Raw genomic sequence first — 20,735 nt, forward strand, 5'->3', positions numbered from 1 at the left:
GAAGAGGGGGTCCGCCCTTTCGACGGACCCCCTTGCATGCCATTCGACAACACAGGATCCGATCAAATTCGTGCGTCCCCCGGCTCAGCAGGACTGGACCTCTGTGCCACCTCCAGACTCGTACTAACCCCCTCCATGGGTGTCCAGTTAGTAGGGACCTCCTTCAAGGGGCCCTTACCGGCTGGTACTGTAGGGCTCATATTGGGAAGAGCATCCACGGCCCTGAAAGGATTAACAGTTATACCAGGACTTGTAGATTCAGATTTCACAGGCCGTGCCCAAGTTATGGTTCAATCTCAGCGGGGCACCTTAGTCATTGCAGAAGGTGATAAGCTGGCGCAGCTCCTGCTCTTACCCAGCTTACATGCAGTCTTTCCAAGCAGAATCAGACAGAGAGGGGAAAAAGGGTTCGGATCCAGTGGAGCGATTTTTGAGGGACTCCATATGTCCCTGGAGTCTCGACCTATGCTAACCATTAAGGTGCAAGGCAGATCTTTCTTGGGCCTGCTCGATACAGGGGCCGATCGGTCTATCATAAGACAACAAGAATGGCCCCCCACCTGGCCAACGAGCAGGGCGGAAGAGCCCATTAGAGGAATAGGCCAAATTTCAGCGCCCATGCTCAGTGCAGCTGCCCTTCATTGGGCCGATGAAGAAGGACACCAAGGCAGTTTCCAGCCTTATGTATTAGCCCTGCCTGTGTCTTTGTGGGGAAGAGACATTCTGACCCAAATGGACGTTACTTTAATTAGCGGCTACTCCCCAACCTCTAAGCGACTGCTAAAAGAAATGGGGTATACCCCCGGCAAGGGTTTAGGAGCTTCACTGCACGGACGTGCGGAGCCTATACAAGCTGCCCCCAAGTCTGACAGACGAGGCTTGGGTTTTTCATAGGGGCCACTGAGGAGAGATTCCCACCCACACCTATAAAACTAAAATGGAAAACCGAGGCTCCGGTGTGGGTGCCTCAGTGGCCCTTGCCACAGGAAAAACTTGCAGCGTTGCACGCCCTAGTATCAGAACAACTAGAAAAGGGCCATATCGCCCCTTCCACGTCACCGTGGAACACCCCTATATTCGTAATAAAAAAGAAATCTGGTAAATGGAGACTGCTACATGATCTAAGAGCTATTAACGATTGCATGGAGCCTTTAGGGCCCGTTCAGATGGGACTGCCCCTCCTCTCGGCATTACCGGAGCACTGGTCGATTTTCATCATAGATCTGAAAGATTGCTTCTTTTCTATTCCGCTCCACCCTGAAGACACCCCTAAGTTTGCCTTTACTGTGCCCTCTAGTAATCAAGAGGAGCCCTGTCAACGCTTTGAATGGACAGTCCTGCCCCAAGGCATGGCTAATAGTCCTACCATGTGCCAGCTGTATGTCGCTGCGAAGCTAGCTAGCACTCGGCAGCAGTTCCCTCAAGTGAAAATCATCCATTATATGGATGACATTCTCTTAGCCCATAGAGACACAGATCTTCTTAAAACAGTTTTGTCACATTTAGTCCTTAGTCTTAGAGAAGCTAACCTAGAGATTGCCCCTGAAAAAATCCAAATGACTGACATTACCACTTTCCTGGGGGCGAAAGTCGCACCCACTCATGTTTCCCCCCAAAAGGTGTCTCTCAGGCTAGACAATATACACACTCTCAATGATCTACAAAAACTCATGGGGGATATCAATTGGATCCGTCCATACCTAAAAATACCCAATGTCAAACTAACACCTTTGTTCGACCTGTTGAAGGGGGATTCTAATATAAACTCACCTCGAAGCTTCACTCCAGAGGCAAGGCGAGCACTATGCCAGGTGGAACAGGCGCTCAGTGGCGCTGCATTGAAGAGAATAGACCCTGATGAGCCTTTTGAAGCCTGCGTGCTGCCGACAGAATTACAGCCCACTGCGGTACTGTGGCAGCGGGGGCCGCTGCTCTGGGTCCACCCTGGAGTTTCCCCCAAAAAAGTCCTAGAGCACTATCCTACAGCGGTTGCAGACTTGGCCCTAGAATGCATTAAAAGGGCTGTGCAGCATTTCGGTCAGCAGCCCAAAAATCTCAGGGTGCCTTATTCTTCCCAGCAGCTTGAGATACTCACCGGATGCATAGATCAATGGGCCATTCTCCGGTGTACATTTCTTGGTCCCATTAACAATCAGTTCCCTAAGGCTCCTCTCTTGCAGTTTGTCACCCGGCACCCAGTGATTTTTCCCAAAGTAACCTCTCCTAGGCCACTAGCAGGCGCCCCCACCGTATACACGGACGGCTCCAGCTCTGGAACAGGGGCGTATTGTGTGGAGGGGGACACTCCTAAAACAGTGCTCTTCCAACCACAAAAGCCTCAATGGGTAGAACTGCAGGTTATCATTGCAGTCCTGGAAAGCCTTTCCGAGCCCTTAAATGTCGTCTCGGATTCTGCTTATGTTGTGAACTCTGTACAAATTTTAGAAACGGTGGGCATTGTTAAACATTCCTCTACAGTAAGGACGTTCTTTGCCAAACTACAGGAGGTTATATGGACCAGGCAACACCCTTTTTACATAACCCATATTAGAGCCCACACAGGTTTGCCTGGCCCTATGGCCCAGGGGAACCATAGCGCAGATGTAGCCACTCGACAGCTGCACATCTTTCCGACGCTGGTACCGTATCAACAAGCCCGAGAATTCCATGCCAAGTTTCACATCAATGCAGGTACCCTAGCTAAGCGGTTCAGCATACCACGTGCAGCTGCTCGAGATATTGTCCGAGCCTGCAACAATTGTGCAGAGCAGAGAGCAGTCCCCTCGGTTGGGGTCAACCCTAGGGGTCTCACCCCAGGGGATACTTGGCAGATGGATGTCACTCATCATTCAGAGTATGGTAAGATCAAGTACTTACATGTGTCGGTGGACACATGCTCCCAAGTTTTATTTGCCTCTGCTGAACCAGGAGAAAGAGTCTCCCACGTCATTGCACACTGCCTTGCTGCATGGGCAGCTTGGGGTAAGCCAAAGACGTTAAAGACGGATAACGGGCCTGCCTACACTAGTAAATCCTTCCAAAAATTTTGTGACAACATGGATGTCCAATTAAAACATGGCATCCCCTATAACCCTCAGGGGCAAGGAATCATTGAAAGAGCGCACAGATCTCTCAAAGACTTGCTTAAAAAACAGAAAGAGGGTATAGGCCACGGCCTGTCCCCAAAAGCTCGACTGTCTGTAGCCTTGCTCACATATAATTTTTTAAACGAAAATTCACAAGGAATGACACCTGCCCTGCAACACACCACCCCGAGTCCTCCGCATAGAGGTCTAGTCCGTTGGAAGGATGTCCTGTCGGGGCAGTGGAAAGGCCCTGACCCGGTGCTCAGCTGGGCCAGAGGCTCTGTTTGTGTTTTTCCCCAGGAACCAGGACGTCAACCAGTGTGGGTTCCGGAAAGACTGGTGAGAACCGTGACATCACCTGAAGAAGCCAAGGAACAGCTGTCAGAAACGCCAACGAATATACAACCTGAACCATTAGACCAAGCCTCCGACCCTGCTGATGATGGCGACGACCGACAAGACGATAATATGGAACTATATTTCCTCCACAAGCTTCAACGAGTCCTTCCCCCTCACCAATGACACACTGATCCTCTCTTTTGCTAACCTCTCTGTCAAGGTTGTCAACACCACAGTTGCGGCGAATGCTACTTGTGAAACTGGTAATGGCGAGTTAAGTAAGGGAGTCTTGCTTGAATTTCTTAACGTTACAGGGAAGAGCCGCCAGTCTTGTGAAGGGATCTTGAGTAAAAAGGAGACTCAAAGGTGCCTTTTCCTTCCTGGGCTTGCTCCTACAGTCTGCAACCGTTCCAAAGACCCGGATGCCTCGCCGCCCCGCTATCCTAGTGTATCGCCCAAGTTATGTCTGGCTCCCCGTCAAGGCAACCGACTGGGTTGGCCCTGTTTCTCAAGTTGTTTCACTTAACAATATCCCCTTCTCTAAGTCTAGGCGTCCAAGAGGCATAAAAGAATGGCTATCGAATGCTGCCAGTGTAGCTTCCTCTTTGTTTGTCCCAACGATCGGGCAGGCTGTGCTACAAGCATGGACAGATCGGCAGCTCGCCATAACGATGGAAACGGTAAATGGCTTGGTCAACCTTACCCGAGACGTGCTACGCCGCCACAATCAGATGCTGAACTTAAATTTCCAGGCCATTCAGAAACTCCAAGCGGAGATAGATGAACTTGGACTGGAAATAGATGGACTCTGGAGAGTGCTTCAGCAAACATGTGACACCCGGTGGCTTACGGTTAAACTCTGTGTCACTCCTGTCAGGGCCAACGTGACCGGAAGCATTTCCAGAGTCTCTGATTGGCTGAAAAGGTCATATTTTCCTGAATTTGTTAATCTCTCCCAACAGGTGGAATCTAGTTTAGACACAATTGGGGGGATCAAGTTAAAACCCGTTAAAGTCGATCTCTCCGGGTTAGGCGAGGTTCTACAGAACAGTGTTTCTTCCTGGTTCTCTTGGCCCAATTTAACTAATTGGATCCTCATTGCAGTGGGATTATTGGTGGGATTAGTCATTGTTAAATGTTTGCTAGAACGCCTGTTTCAAGCGCAGCAGCAATTGCGTGTTACCACTATGATGGCTATGACTCCCACCTCTGTTACCCCCGATAGTGACCGATTTATTAACCATACCCCTTCCTGGTCGCCTCAGGTGGGGCGCTTTGGAGCAAAATTTGTAGCGAATCGCATGGCTGTTTCTCGGGTGTAAAAGGCGACACCAGTAGTCATAATTTTGTCTCAGGTGGGTCTCTAGGGCAGAGTCCTAGTTGTGGCCAGACTGGACCCTAGCCATTGCACAGAGACACCTAGTGACACCCCCGACTCTGGTTACTGCTGTTCCTGCCCCCGTCGTTGTTCCCCAGTTGCCAGGCAAAGCACTGCAGGGAGAGTCACGTTGCTTCCAGCTTACGGACTCTCCGGTCTCCATATGACGTGAGCATTCTGGTTGGTGCTAGAGGCTCCGCCGCTGGATGGCTGAGGCCTAGTCCAGACTCCCCAAAGCACCAAAGAGGTTGTGAACCATTTGGGTTCACGGGAGCACGCTCATCACTGGAGACACTGGGTCAAAAATAAATAAGAAAGGGGGAGATGTGGAAAGCCGCCTCCCGAATCGGGCCTAGCGTATGCGCTGCAGCCTGCTCTAGAGTTACCCCCGCCCATCGAGTGAGCCAAGATGGCGCCTGCATCCTGTTTCCGCATAGTGACGCATGTATCCGCCACCCGCTCCTACCAATCGAAATCCTGTATGCGCGATACTAGCCTAGAAGCTTATTGGTTGTTAATTGTGTATAAAAGGTCTTACCCGGACGGGGTAGGGTGAGACAGCCCACAAGGAGCCGTGCCTGACGGCCACATCGAGGCTGCTCTCCCACGAGGCGCCGTGCCCCGTGTGGGAACCAGTAACACAGAATGTTCATCTAGCTGTAGTAAAGGGCTTGCTTTCACAACTGCCGTGTGGTTCGAGTCGTGATTCATGACCAGGTTAGTTCGCGCAGTCTGCATCTCTCTCTCTCCTTCCCTGTTTCCCCTCGCCGGCCGGGAACCGGGGACCGAGCGGGGCAGCGCCGGACAAATATCAAAGAGGGCAATTAGAAGTGTGTTCTACCTACTCCCTGCTAGAACCTATGTTCTGAAAGCCATGCTCTGGAAACCACTTAATTCCTCTTGCTTTATTATTTTTTTTAAAAAAAGGGGTGTTAAAAACACTAACAGCAAAATATCTTTAGTTTCATGTTGCTTTACCTCTCTGATGCCTCAAATCTGAATGGCTCCACATATGCAGCAGTTAGAGTTCATCTTCAAAAATATCCAGTAAACTGAATACTTTTTTTTTTTTTTTCAGAATTTACAGGATTTTCTAGTACCTGTGTACACAAACTGGCCAAGTTAAAAGTCACAAAGTTACCAAAAAGGAAGCATTTCAATTGAGGTTCATCTACTTTACTACTATTTTTTCCCCATTTCTGACTCAGAATTCTTCTTTGCCTTCAATTTTCCTTGCTTTATCATAGTTTGGAGAGTGACAGCACCTGTGATATAAAAGTTACAAAAAAATTTTAGGAAAAAGTCTACATGGAATATTTTTTCAGTATATCCTTAGAAAGATGTTGAACACAAGCATAGGACTGATGGGCAGAGAAAGGTGGAGTGGTGAGAGAAATCTGAGCAGACTGGCAGGTGCAATCACATTGAGTGATGGATCCTGAGGACCAGGAGTGACAGGCAAGGCTAGTCACAGGCAATCTTGGACAGTTCCAGGTAGGGCCAAACAAACTGCCACCTGCAGCTGATGACTCCATCTGCACAGACAACCAGGACTCTAGGAATGCCTCTAGATGCAAAATCCCAAAGCAGCAGGGATTCCAGACCATGACAGTGCTCATGAGGAAATGCACATCCCTACTGAAACATAGATGCACCATGTCTAGTAACCACACCACCAAAGTTAGGTCATGGTTTGCACACTGACTAAAAGCTACAGCTGTAATCCATGTGGAAAAATTCATACATTGTACTGAACAATGAATTCTAGGGGTGACCTAAGTAGTCTACTTGGTTTCTGTTGAACATCATTGCAGGTGGATAATTAACAGGGGATAAGAACAATGAATAGTCATTCATTCAAACTATATTGCCCCATATTTTGATTCAACCAGTAAACATCTTAAAATTCAGGAATAGTTTTTTTGCTGAGATATCTAAATGGAAATTGAAGTGATCTCACTGTGTGTCTTTTCCCTCATCAACCTTCAGATCAAGACAGTAGACTAAGACATGGGGCAAGGAAATGGATCCACCACCACAGATTTCATTCTCTTGGGCCTCTTCTCTGACTCTGGACATCCTGGCTTCCTCATCACCATTGTCCTTCTGATTCTCTTGGTTGCCATCACTGGAAACTCCATCCTGGCCATGCTGATCTGGGGTGATGCCCACCTCCACACCCCCATGTACTTCCTTCTCAGCCAGCTCTCCCTCATGGACCTGATGCTCATCTCCACCACTGTCCCCAAGATGGCCATTGACTTCTTCTCAGGACACAGAGGCATCTCTCGCATCGGCTGTGCAGTCCAAATCTTTCTTTACTTGATGCTGGGAGTGGCTGAGTGTGTTCTCCTGACTCTCATGGCCTTTGACCGCTACTTGGCCATCTGTAGCCCTCTCAGATACCAGATCATCATGACCCCCAGAATCTGTGTGCAAATGGCTACTGGGTCATGGGCTGGGGGTTTTCTCATTGCCCTAATTCACACAATTTATGCCATGCATTTTCCTACCTGTGGCTCCAGGAAAATCCACCATTTCTACTGTTAGGTTATGGCCCTTCTGAAGCTCTCTTGTGAGGACACCTCAGCCTATGAGAAGATGGTGTTGGTGTCTGGCATTGTTTTCCTTCTCGTTCCTTTGGGCTCATCCTGACCTCCTACACCCTCATCTTCCTTCTTGTCCTCCACATGCACTCTCCTGAGGGCAAGAACAAAGCTCTGGCCACCTGCTCTTCCCACCTGTGTGCCTCTACTTTGGTCCAGCCATGATTATCTACATGACCCCAGGTTCTGTTCTCTCCCCCAAGGTGGACCAGCGTCTCTTTGTGTTTGATGCCATCATCACTCCCATGCTGAACCCCCTCATCTATAGCCTGAGGAACAAGGAGGTGCTGGCTGCTTTGAGGAAGGTACTTGGGGGGAAACTGATGTTCAACAGGAAAGGAGATAACTTTTAAATTTAAGGATAGTAATAATAGTGCTTACTGTGTAAGCACCTTCCATAGATGGACCTGTGTAATGCTCACAATGATCAAATGTGTTAGGTAACATCATCTCAGTTTTACAGATTTAAAAACTTAGGCCCACGGTCACAACAGACAGCAAGTTGGGATCCAGGTTAAAAGCAATACCATCTGCCTTCCTATTTACCCCACTGTAAAGATTCTATATTCTTCTTCCAAAAACTGAGACAGCAAATGTGAAAATTTGTTGCACCCATTTAATTTCACTGTATCACCAACTGGAGGTGATAAAATTCTTGTGTTTCAATCTGATATAATGTTAATTGACTATATTTGGGAAAAATACATGGTTCACTGGGAATCCATGGATAAAACCCTTATAAGTCTTTTTCAAGCAAGCCTGATCAATCCATTCAGGGGCTGTTAAAAATCCAGTCCTTGTCCCTACATTAGATCTACTGAATCAGAGCTTCCAGAGAAAAGTTTAGGTAGTCTGTTTTTTTTTTTTATTAGAGAAGTGGTAAATTTACAAACAAATCATGCATAAAATACAGGATTACTGTGCAATACCCCACCACCAACACCTAGATTGGTGTGGAACTTTTGTTACTATTGATGATAGCAATTAAAAAACAATTATACATTTTTAACAGTAGTTACCTGTGTTACAATTGATTCAAGATTATTATAATAGTTCTATCCATCATCCATTATTTACATTAGATGCATTTTCCCCATGTACCACCCTAGTATTACCACCCTGTATTAGTATCATACATTTGATATAATTCATGAAAGAATATTCTTATATTTGTACTATTAACTATAGCCCATTTTCTACAATAGGGTTCACTGTGTTGTAATATAAAAAGTAATACAATTCAACAGTAAAAAGATAAACAACCTAATCAAGAAATGGGCAAAATACTTTATATCCTCTCCCAAGAGGAAATAAAAATGGCTAAAAAGCACATGAAAAGATGCCCAACATCACTAGCTATTAGGGAAGTGCCAATCAAAACCACAGTGAGAGGAGGGGCAAGATGGCGGCATAGAGAGGAGTGGAAGCTAAGCAGTCCCCCTGGAACAACTACAAAAAACCAGAAACAACTAGTAAATAATCCAGAATAACTGCGGGGGGACAAACGAGACCATCCACTCATCATACACCAACCTGAATTGGGAGGAATGCCCGAGAACACAGCATAAAATCTGTAAGTAAAACCTGCGGAACCAGGTCGGGAGACCCCCTCCCCCATAGCCTGAGCTGCGGAGCCGCGTGGTGCCAGAGAGAAGCTCTCTCCCAGCAAGCGAATACAGCTCAGCTGAGCTCCAACTGGGGCTTTCAGTAGCGTGAACTGCTCACTACAGGTACGCAGCCCCAAAAAACAGAGAGAGGCTTTGGGTGACGACTGACCTGGGAGAGCCGGAGGGTCACCTTGACTGGGTCTGAAGGGGACTATCTGTTTCTTTTTCGGCTCAGTGGAGAAAGCCCCAGTCATTTTAAGTTTCCAGGGCTGTGACTCGGGGAAGGGCCGAGACAGCACAAGCAGAGAGTGAGACCATTGAAATGCTAATGACCTCCACCTGGGGGCTCTGTCTTCTCTAGAAGGAAAGGGGTGGGGCCCTTTCCATTCAGAACCAGACCCCAGAGCCTGGGGGAACACAGCCACACCTCCTCACACCAGTCAAGAATTATAGGCTAACAGGCATCACCTGCTGGGCAGAAAAGCACAGTGACCCGAGGCATCAAAGGGTGGAGCAATTTTCTAAGACACACCCACAGGGAAACCAGATACTGAATATTTCTTCCCTCTGTTCTGGTCTGGGAAAACCTGATTTGGATAAACAAGGAAACCATGCCTAGACAACAGAAAATTACAACCTACACTAAGAAAAACAAAGTTATGGCCCAGTCAAAGGAACAAACGTACACTTCAACTGAGATACAGGAATTTAAACAACTAATGCTAAATAAATTCAAAAAGTTTAGAGAAGATATTGCAAAAGAGATAGAGGCTGTAAAGGAAGCATTGGACATGTATATGGCAGAAATCAAAAGTTCAAAAAACCTACTAGTAGAATCTATGGAAATGAAAGGCACAACACAAGAGATGAAAGACACAATGGAAACATAAAACAGATCTCAAGTGGCAGAAGAAAACACTCAGGAACTGGAGAACAAAACACCTGAAAGCCTACACGCAAAGGAGCAGATGGAGAAAAGAATGAAAAAATATGAGCAACGTCTCTGGGAACTCAAGGATGAAACAAAGTACAATAATGTACGTATCACTGGTGTCCCAGAGGAGAAGAGAGGGGAAAGGGGGCAGAAGCAATAATAGAGGAAATAATTAATGAAAATTTCCCGTCTCTTAAGAAAGACATAAAATTACAGATCCAAGAAGCGCAGCGTACTCCAAACAGAGGAGATATGAATAGGCCTACGCCAAGACACTTAATAATCAGATTATCAAATGTCAAAGACAAAGAGAGAATCCTGAAAGCAGCAAGAGAAAAGCAATCCATTACATACAAAGGAAGCTTAATAAGACTATGTGCGGATCTCTCAGTAGAAACCATGGAGGCAAGAAGGAAGTGGTGTGATATGTTTAAGATACTGAAAAAGAAAAACCACCAACCAAGAATCCTGTATCCAGCAAAGCTGTCCTTCAAATATGAGGGAGAGCTCAAAATATTTTCTGACAAACAGACAATGAGAGACTTTGTGAACAAGACACCTGCCCTACAGGAAATACTAAAGGGAGCACTACAGGGTGATAGAAGACAGGAGTGTGTGGTTTGGAACACAATTTTGGGAGATGGTAGCACAACAATGTAAGTACACTGAACAAAGGTAACTATGAATACGGTTGAGAGAGGAAGATGGGGAGCACGTGAGACACCACAAGAAAGGAGGAAAGATAATGACTGGGACTGTGTAACTTGGTGAAATCTAGAGTGTTCAACAATTGTGATAAAATGTACAAATATGTTCTTTTACGAGGGAGAACAAGCAAATGTCAACCTTGCAAGGTGTTAAAAATGGGGAGGCATTGGGGGAGGGATGCAATCAGCATAAACTAGAGACTGTAACTAATAGAATCATTGTATTATGCTTCCTTTAATGTAACAAAGGTGATATACTAAGGTAAATGCAGATAAGAGGGGGGCATAGGAGAGGCATGTTAGACACTTGATATTGGTGGTATTGTCTGATTCTTTATGGTGGGCAATGTCCATGATCAACTGTACAAATACTAGAAATCACTTCATGAACCAGAACAAATGTATGACAATACAATTAGAAGTTAATAATAGAGGGGCATATAGGAAAGAACTATATACCTATTACAAACTATAAAGTACAGTTAGTAGTATTTCAACATTTTTTCATAAACAGTAACAAACGTACTATATCAATACTAGGAGTCAACAATTGAGGGGGGTTGGTTAGGGATAGGGGAGGATTAGAGTTTCCTTTTCTTTTTTTCTTTTTTCATCTTTCACTTTATTTCTTGTCTGGAGTAATGAAAAGTTTCTAAAAATTGAACAAAAATTAAGTGTGATGGATGCACAGCTGTATGAGGGTACCCAGGGGCAAGTGATTGTACACTTTGGATCTTTGGATAATTGTATGGTATCTGAACAATCTCAATAAAAATGGAAAAAAAAACCCACAGTGAGATATCATTTCACACATACTAGAATGGCCAGCATTAAAACAAACAAACAAACAAAAACAGAAAACTACAAGTTTTGGAAAGGATGTGGAGAAATAGGAATGATCATTCACTGTTAGTGGGAATGTAAAATGGTGTAGCCACTGTGGAAGACTCTTTGCCAGTTTCTCTGGAAGCTAACTATAGAATTACTGTATCATTTGGCAATCCTGCTACTAGATATATATCCAGAAGAACCTAAAGAAGGGACTTGAACAGATACTTGAACACTGACATTCATGCCAGCATTACTCACAAATGCAAAAGATAGAATCAATCCAAATGTTCATCAACCAATGAATGGATAAACAAAATGTGGTATATACATACTATAGAATATCATTTAGCCATAAAAAGGAGTAAAGTCCTGATGCATGTAACAACACAGATGAACCTTGAGTATACTATGTTGAGTGAAATAAGCCAGATGCAAAAGGATGAATATTGTATTATTTCACTGCTATGAACTAATTAAAATAAGCAAAATCATGGAGTTAGAATCCAGAATATAGATTTCCAGGAGATAGAGGGGTTAGAGAATGTGGAGTTGATGCTTCACTTGTATAAAAACATTTTACATTTTGGTTGATGGTAAAGGTTTGGAAATGTATCATGGTGATGATAGCACATTATTGTGAGTATAATCAACAGCATTGAAATATATAGATAAATGTGGTTAAGACAGGAAGTTTTAGATGTATATATTACTAGAATAAATATTAAAATATAAAAATATGTTCTCCCATTGAGTAGATTGCCTTTTCACTTTCATGACAAAGACTTTTTATGTTCAAAAGTTTTCATTTTGAGGAGATCACATTTATCTATCTTTTCTTTCATTGCTTTTGCTCTGAGTGTACAGTCCAAGAAGCCATTGCCCAAAACAAAATCCTGAAGATGCTTCCCTACATTTTCTTCTAGGAGTTTTTATACTCCTGGTTCTTATAATTAGGTCTTTGAACAATTTTGAGTTAATTTTTGTATATGGTGTGGCAAAGAGTTCCTCTTTCATTCTTTTGCATATGGATATGCAGTTCTCCTGGCACCATTTGTCAAGGAGACTATTGTTTCCCAACTGAGTGGACTTGAAAACCATGTCAAAAATCCATTGACCATAGATGTATGGGTCTATTTCTGAACTCTTAATTCAGTTCCAGTGGTCAGTATATCTACCCTCATGCCAGTACCATGCTGTTTTTTAATGTAATTTTATTGAAATATATTCATGAAATATACAATCATCCAAAGTGTACAATTGTTCATAGTATCATCATATAGTTGTGCACTCATCACCACAATCAGTTTTTGAACATTTTCATTACTCCAAAGAATAAAAATGAGAATAAAAATAGGAATAAAATAAAATTAACAAAGAACACCCAAAACATCCCATACTCCTTGTGCCAGTTTGAATGTATTATGTCCCCCAGAAAAAGCCATATTCTTTGATGCAATCTTGTGGGGCAGACATTTTAGTGCTGATTAGATTGGAATTCTTTGAGTGTTTCCATGGAGATGTGCCCCACCCAACTGTAGGTGATAGCTCTGACTGGATAATTTCCATGGAGGTGTGGCCCCACCCATTCAGCATGGGCCTTGATTAGTTTACTAGAGCACTATATAAGCTCATAGAGAAGGAGCAAGCTTGCTACAGCCAAGAGGAAAACTTTGAAGAAAGCACAGGAGCTGCATATGAGAGACAGTTTGAAGATGGCCATTGAAAGTAGACTCTTGCTCTAGAGAAGCTGAGAGAGGACAAAAATCCCAAGTGCAACTAAGAATGACATTTTTGAGGAACTGCAGCCTAGAGAGGAACATCCTGGAAGAAAGCCATTTTGAAACAAGAACTTTGGAGCAGATGTCACCCATGTGCCTTCTCAGCTAACAGAGGTTTTCCAGACACCAATGGCCATCCTCTAGTGAAGGTACCTGATTGCTGACATGTTACCTTGGATACTTTTATGGCCTTAAGACTGTAAGTGTTTAACCAAGTAAACCCCCTTTTATAAAAGCAAATCCAACTCTGGTGTTTTGCATTCTAGCAGCATTAGCAAACTAGAACACTCCTCTTGGCCCCAATATTCAATTACTTTTTGTCCCTATTTTTCTACTCATTTGTCCATATACTGGGTAAAGAGAGTGTGGTCCATAAGGCTTTTCACAATCACAGAGTCACACCATATAAGCTACATAATTACACAACCATCTTCAAGAATCAAAAATACTGGCCTGCTGTTCCATAGTTCCAGGTATTTACTTCTATCTATTCTAATAAAATACAAACTAAAATTGGACAACTGTATAATGCATAAGAGTTACCTCCAGAATGAACTTTCAACTCCATTTCAAATCTCTCAGTGACTGAAACTTTATTTTGTTTCATTTATCTTCCCCCTTTTGGTCAGAAAGTCTTTCTCAACCCTATGATGCTGGGTCCAGGCTCATCCCAAGGAGTTACATCCCACATTGCCAGGGAAATTTACACCCCCGGTAGTCATGTCTCATGTAGGGGGGCAGTCAGAATATCAGTAACTCCTGAGGTGGGAAAGATTTTATTTGTACCTTTGACTGAGTCATATTATCCTGTTTCTTAATATGACTTGTAATTGTTTGCTGATGTCTAGGCATCTGATTATCTTAATGAGTTTACTCTGAAGGTCACTTCCTCTCTCTTGCTTTTGGTTATTGTTGATTGGCTTTGTGTTAAGTCTCCCTTTGATTCATTGTTCAATTTATTCTAGACCTTTTGAATAGCCTGTATTTAGTGAGGATTTCCCCAGTCTTTTTCATCTCATTCTTGCCATGTATACATGGTCTAGTTTTTAAGATCATACTTTTGTGCAGTTGTTTCACCTCCAAGAAAAAGCATCAATTCCCCTGTTCCTTCTGCAGGAAAATGGATCTGTTCTGTTTGTTCCTCATTTGCTTCTCTCTATATTTTACATTCATTTCATTTTTTCTAGCTGCTTTTGCCAAACATGCAAAATCTGGCAAGAGGGGACCAGGAGATAAATTTCCCAAGCCAGTATTTCCCAGACAAAACAAGAAAGGAACCCACAGAGGGGTTGTATACTAGCTCTGATGTCCTCTGTGGAGGTGATCAGGAAGGAAGTCAACAGATTCTCTGAGGGATCTCTGAAGCTCTGCTTTCCTGTCCTAAACAGTAGATGCTGCCCTTCAGCAATTGTTCCCAAAAGCCTTGAGAGGCACTGCATCTTTAAATCTCCACCACCTGGGCCCCTGTCTGGGGTAGTATTGAAACAATGGCTGCCACCACGTTTTCTGGGGCAGGTTGATATATTAACCCAGTCAGGACCCAACTTTCCTGATTTACTAATCAAAAGTCATGATTAGTGCTTCATTGTGCCCAGCATTGTTCTTAGGGAAGAGGATTTTTATGACATTTTTTTCGCAGCAGTGGCCAGCCAGAGACTGGACCTCAAGGCAGCCCATGATGAGAGTTGGAGATGGGCAATGGCAACCACTAGGTGGAAAGAGCTACTCACTGGGCTTTACCATATTTTATTAGCATCTTCCTCTCACTTTCCCCTGGATGCTGTGCCATGTTTTTCAAGCATCTGGAGCCTCAGAACAGTTGCTTCAGATGATTCCTGCCTTTTTAATATCTGTTTTTTTTTTTTTTTAGGAAGGACTGAGTTCTGGAGTTCTGTATGCCATCATCTGCCCTAGAAGTTGCCCAAAGTCTGTCTATTTAAAAAGCCTGATAGCCAATCTTAGGATCAGACAGGATTTTTTTTTAAAGTTCAGTTTTATTGAGATATATTCACATACCACAGTGTACAGTTCGGAAGGAAGACCATGTTGAACTTGACTCTAGTCCGGCACCAGGAAGAGACCTGAGTGGTGTGTAGTAAGTGGGGGCCAGCACTACTTTATGGTAGAATAAGTTGAGATCCCATGAAAGAGATGGAGGTAGTAGAATCCTTAGGACAGGTAAAGGCAGCCATAAGTAAGTGGAGGGAGGATAGATGTTCCATTTCCTCCATGGATGAGGGGAAATATCCTGGAATTGTGCAAATGAAGAAAAGGCTCTAAAGACTAAAGACAAATATCACTACTCAAGGAGGCCTCACCTGAACCACTCTGGATTAGGTCACCTTAACTGACATTCTCACCATTTCTTCTCTTGTTTCTTCACACCTGTTCCCAGGGTTGGAACTTTAGAGGTATCATTATGATTATTTTAATGTTTGTGTTCAAGATCAGAACGTGCAATCTATGATGGCAGTGGGTAACACAATTTTGGTAATAATTACTTTCTTACACAGAACAGAGCTTTAAATAAAATTAGGGAAAATACTTTTAAACTTTTAATTAAAAATGAATAACAATAAATTATAATGTTTCCTCAGCACTTATTATTAGGAAAACTATCATGTATACCCTTAAAGACAATAAACTTAAAAGCTCTAAATATTAGCAAGTATATCCATAAGCCATGCAATATTAATCTTAAACCACATAAATTCTAAAATAATGGGTTCATTACATGTGCTAAAACATATTTTTGAAAGAATTCATAAGTGTTCAAATACAATGATAAATTCTGAAAATAAATTCTACCTGCAACAAAATCTTCAAAAATTAGAGGGAACTTCTAATTAGTTGAACCTTCTTGGAAGAAATACACAACTTAAGCTTTGTGTCAAGAATAGAAACTAATGCTCAGTCACTAGTCCTTGAAAAGGACTGACCCTGCATTAAGAATATAAAACCACTGGGTGATTGTAAATATTAAGTTTTTTAATTTCTTGCCAAACCCAGTAGGGAAAGTTACTTGCTTGACTCAATCTATTCATCATATATTCATTGAGACCTTAGCACAGTCATGTGCTGGTCCCTGGAGCGCAATGATGAGGGCCTTGTGCCTGCAGAAACTACCCATTTGGTTCTAGCCCATCACTGAATCCTTCATTCATTCTGAAGTATGTATGATAGAAGAAAGCACTTCCTCTTATTTACTGGAAATGCGAGATTACTGAATTGCAAATACTGATTTATTTTCAGGCAGCTCTTCACCTAAATTAATGTATTCCCTTTTTGGATTTGGCATTGGAGTCAAGTGTTTCATCTTCCTTTTGCCTTTATATAATTAACTTCACCCTCTGAAAATAAACTGGTCCTGGATATATAGAAATAGAACTCCATTTTTATTAACTATAATGGCTATATATCTATCACTTAGTTGATTTAGTGTTTCAGTGGTAAGGGAATATAATAATTGATGGAAACACTTTCTGTAAAGTTACTTTTAGATTTTTTTAAAGAGAGTAAATGTAGTTGGAAAGAAACAAATAACTCATCTAGTGAATGATATTCAAATTTTCAGAAAAGCCATCAGTTAATATTTATGATTACTCAAACATGAAATGGTAAAAAAAATATAGTAGAAATCCTCAGAAAAATTGAGAACATGGTTTTTCTTAATTCTTACTGCTTTAAACCTTAATTTATATTTGCCCATATGTATGACTGAAACAATCTTGCTGTAATGGTTTTAGATGTTTCCCTTTTGTGGAAACATACTGTGGAGGGAAGAGACTCCTATTGTGTCAGCTTACCTCTTTAATGAATCTCTCAGACACTATCCAAAACAAAAGTGGCCTTCCAGAGGCCAATTGTGACAGCCTGGGTGAGAACACTGGGCTGAAGGGATATCACGTGCACCCACAGTTACAGCATAATTATTAAGACATGATGGAGCTGAGAAAGAGGAAGATACTGCTATTCTCAAAAGAACAAATAGAAGGAACAGGTAATTATTCGTTAGAAATTACTCCAAAAACAAGTTAAATCTGATGAAAAAAAAAAAGAAAACTAAAGATAAATGAAGACCAGGAATAGAAGTCCCCAAAGGCACATCTCTGGGGCACTAATACCACTGATTTCACAAGGCCAGTGTTCTTCATTTGCCTATTCTAAATAGCAAACCTCACTACTATTTGGAAACTGCTTTGTTGTGGATTCTGAGGTGCAAGAAAGTAGGTAATGTGAGAATCATGTCACCTGTCAGAGAAGTAGATTACAGGGGATCAAAATATGACCATATTGTAAGTGGTGACGGTGATCACAGAAAAGTCTGCCAATGATTCCCTTTTGAGATATATGTTATATCTAAGGTTTTTGGTCATACTGTCAATGGAGTATATGCTGCAGTGAAATAGAATGGCTGTATGTAGATGTGTTTGTTGGTTGTAATGAAATAGGGCAGGACTGCACCTTTAGCTGTATCATCCAGCATGCTCTCAGGTTCCTTCATGGTCTTCCACAAGACAAGTTCACTTTTCATCCCCTGATTTCACTAGAGAATCACCACCCACTCCCTTTCTTAAGTAAAGTCTAAGGCACTTAGGATGTCATTCTTTCAGTCCTGGATACCCTGCTGTGCCTTTGATACATCCAGTGCATCCAAGAAACAGAGGCAGTCGGGTGAGCTGGAAACACATGGGCTCTGGGTTCTGGCAGCTTGCATATCTCCTGCTGGGTGGTAGGGGCTGATGACTTTCCCTTGTGTACCTTTTCACTTTGATCCTCTTAGTCCTTCAGCACAAAATATGTAGTATAGATATAGATGTAAAGTTAGAGTTAAGAGCTGATAATATGGCAGAAGAGAGGCAGATTTATCACTGGTGTTTCTGCTTTGTGTCAGAATTATTTCTGTGTTTATTTTTCTTTTATTTCTGCCACTAAGCCTTAAATTTCCATAAATTGCCATTTCTTATTAAGCTTCATATCTCTCCTATCAACTAGCATTGTGCCTTGAACATGCAGGTGCTCACTCAATATTTCTTAAGTAAAAGTAGTAAGAATAGAAATAGGAGAGACCTGAGATGGATCTGTTGAAGTCTGGAATTTTATAAGTCTCACTGGTGCCACAGTATTCCCAGGATTATGCAATAATTGTAGTATTTGTTTATGTAAGTTGAAGAAAACACAAAAGTATTGCAATCTCTTTAAGTATATACTGTGCAACCTGAAAGAATGCCTTCATTCAGGAACAGAGAAGGGTCTTAATATTTAGACTTGAGATGTGCCATTCCTAATGGACAGACATGGGACATATTTGAAAATGCATGGGATTGTCCATATAGGAGCAACCAGCAAGTAAATGTAGCTCAGTTTTGGACTTTACAGTAAACCTCTCGATTCTCATAATCTTCATTGTACAAGTAGGGAAGACAGACTTAGCTATTTTTAGGAATTTTTCTGATTACCATAGATATGGGGTGGACAGTGACTGCAGTTCTCTCAACACCTCCTCACAGTGCTCTGGAGATGGTTCACCCCAGTGATCACCGGATATCAGTTGGTAGCCTGAAGCTGCCCTGCTGAACAGTCCCACCAAGATGCAGAGAACGAGCCTCTTCCAATGAAAGTGGGTGAGTTCCTTCTTATGGCCTTACTTTCCTTGTTAGCTGCCTAAATACTGATGAAGACAAAGCAAGAATTATATTTCTTGGATGTCATCCAGCGCAGACTGAAATAAATTGTAAAATTGGAATTTTGAGTACTAATATGCTATGCAAATCATCATTGTGCTCTATCACAGTTATTCAGGTTAATCACATTGAAATTCAATTATGTCCCAAGCAACCTGAAATATATGACTACAAAAATCCTAAAGAATCAACATTTGAATTACATGCCAAGATTATTGCATGTAGAAAGCTACTTCATAATAACCCTCTCAATTTTCATAAACTTCATTGTACAGGTAGGGAGGACAGGCCTAGCTATTTTTATGAATTTATGGATGCAATCAATCATTAATGTATATTTTATTGGCATTTATCACTATGTTTATTAATAAATACTAAAGCTAATTTTAGTCTGTTTCTCTTCAAGGATGCGTCAAATTCAGGAAAAAATGGGGATAATAATTTTATCACAAAGTCGTTACATGACAATCTTTATCCTTTACAAATAATTTTCTCTTAGATTACACTGGCATACTTCTCCCTTTCATTCATTTAGCTGTAGAGAAAACATGGGGAGAGGAAATGGGACCTCCACAGTAGGTTTACCCTCCTCGGACTGTTCCCAGGATTGAGGCATGTTGGCTTCCTCATCTGTGTGATTCTCCTCATCTACGTTGTTGCCATCACAGGAAACATCACCCTGGTCCTGCTCCTCTCTCTGGATCCCCGGCTGCGCAGCCCCATGTACTTTCTCCTCAGCCAGCTCTCCCTCATGGACATCTCCCTCATCTCCACAACTGTCCCCAAGATGCTCACCAACTATTTCTGAGGGACATCAGCTATTTCTTATATTGGCTGTGCAACTCAAGTTTATTTCCATTCAGCTCTTGGAGGCAGTGAATGCATTTTGCTCACTCTAATGGCCTATGACTGATATGCGGCTATTTGTAACCCTTTGAGGTATGTGGTCATTATGAATCCTCAAGTGTGCCTGAAGATGGCCACTTTGTCCTGGTGAGGGGGTGCATTTAATGCCTTAATCCAAACAACATATACCATGAATTTTCCAAGATGTGGCTCAAGAGAAGTCCACCATTTCTTCTGTGAACTGCAGGCAGTACTCAAGCTGTCATGTGAGGACACTTCAACTTACAAGAAAGTTGTTTTTGTGATTGGAATCGTGTTTCTCCTCACTCCCTTTGGCCTCATTCTAGCCTCCTACATATCTATCTTCCTCAGTGTTCGCCACTTAAATTCTTCCAAGGCAAGGAATAAAGCTCTTGCCACATGCTCTTCCCATCTGATGGTGGTGTTTCTCTACTTTGGTCCAACCATGTTTATTTATATGATTCCTAGTGTCTTGCATAGCTCAGAGCAAGATGAGGGTCTCTCCATCTTCTATACCATCCTCACCCCCACGCTGAACCCACTCATATACAGTCTAAGGAACAAGGAGGTGGGAGAGGCTCTAAAGAACATTCTGGGTAAAACCTAATTACAGTGTAACATGGTAATATTAAGAGTTTCTGAATAATTTGGGAACCTGGTTGCAATTTTCAGCCATCCAATTCATTACTTCTTTGTGGATCAGGACATATATTTTATTAAAAATTTTTAACTGCCTATATTTACATTATGAAAATCATCAAAATTTTGTAATTATCTAAATGACTATAACTTGGTCTGTGATTACTAAGTATAGGCATTACTTTGCTAATTTTTATTCTGTCAGTTCTTAACTTTTGGATTTACAGCCAAATGCCTATAATAAAAACAATAGGTTACCTGATTTGCCTGATTTACTTA

General features: G+C 42.3%; 2 pseudogenes; both read left to right on the top strand.

The window, feature by feature from the left end:
- The first annotated feature begins 6,813 nt into the window (after positions 1-6,813).
- On the top strand, positions 6,814-7,762 carry LOC119524695 (annotated as a pseudogene).
- Positions 7,763-7,832: 70 nt separating this feature from the next.
- On the top strand, positions 7,833-20,424 carry LOC119524696 (annotated as a pseudogene).
- The last annotated feature ends 311 nt before the right edge of the window (positions 20,425-20,735 follow it).

This window comes from Choloepus didactylus (genome assembly GCF_015220235.1).
Source record: "Choloepus didactylus isolate mChoDid1 chromosome 11 unlocalized genomic scaffold, mChoDid1.pri SUPER_11_unloc4, whole genome shotgun sequence".
NCBI lineage: Eukaryota > Metazoa > Chordata > Mammalia > Pilosa > Megalonychidae > Choloepus > Choloepus didactylus.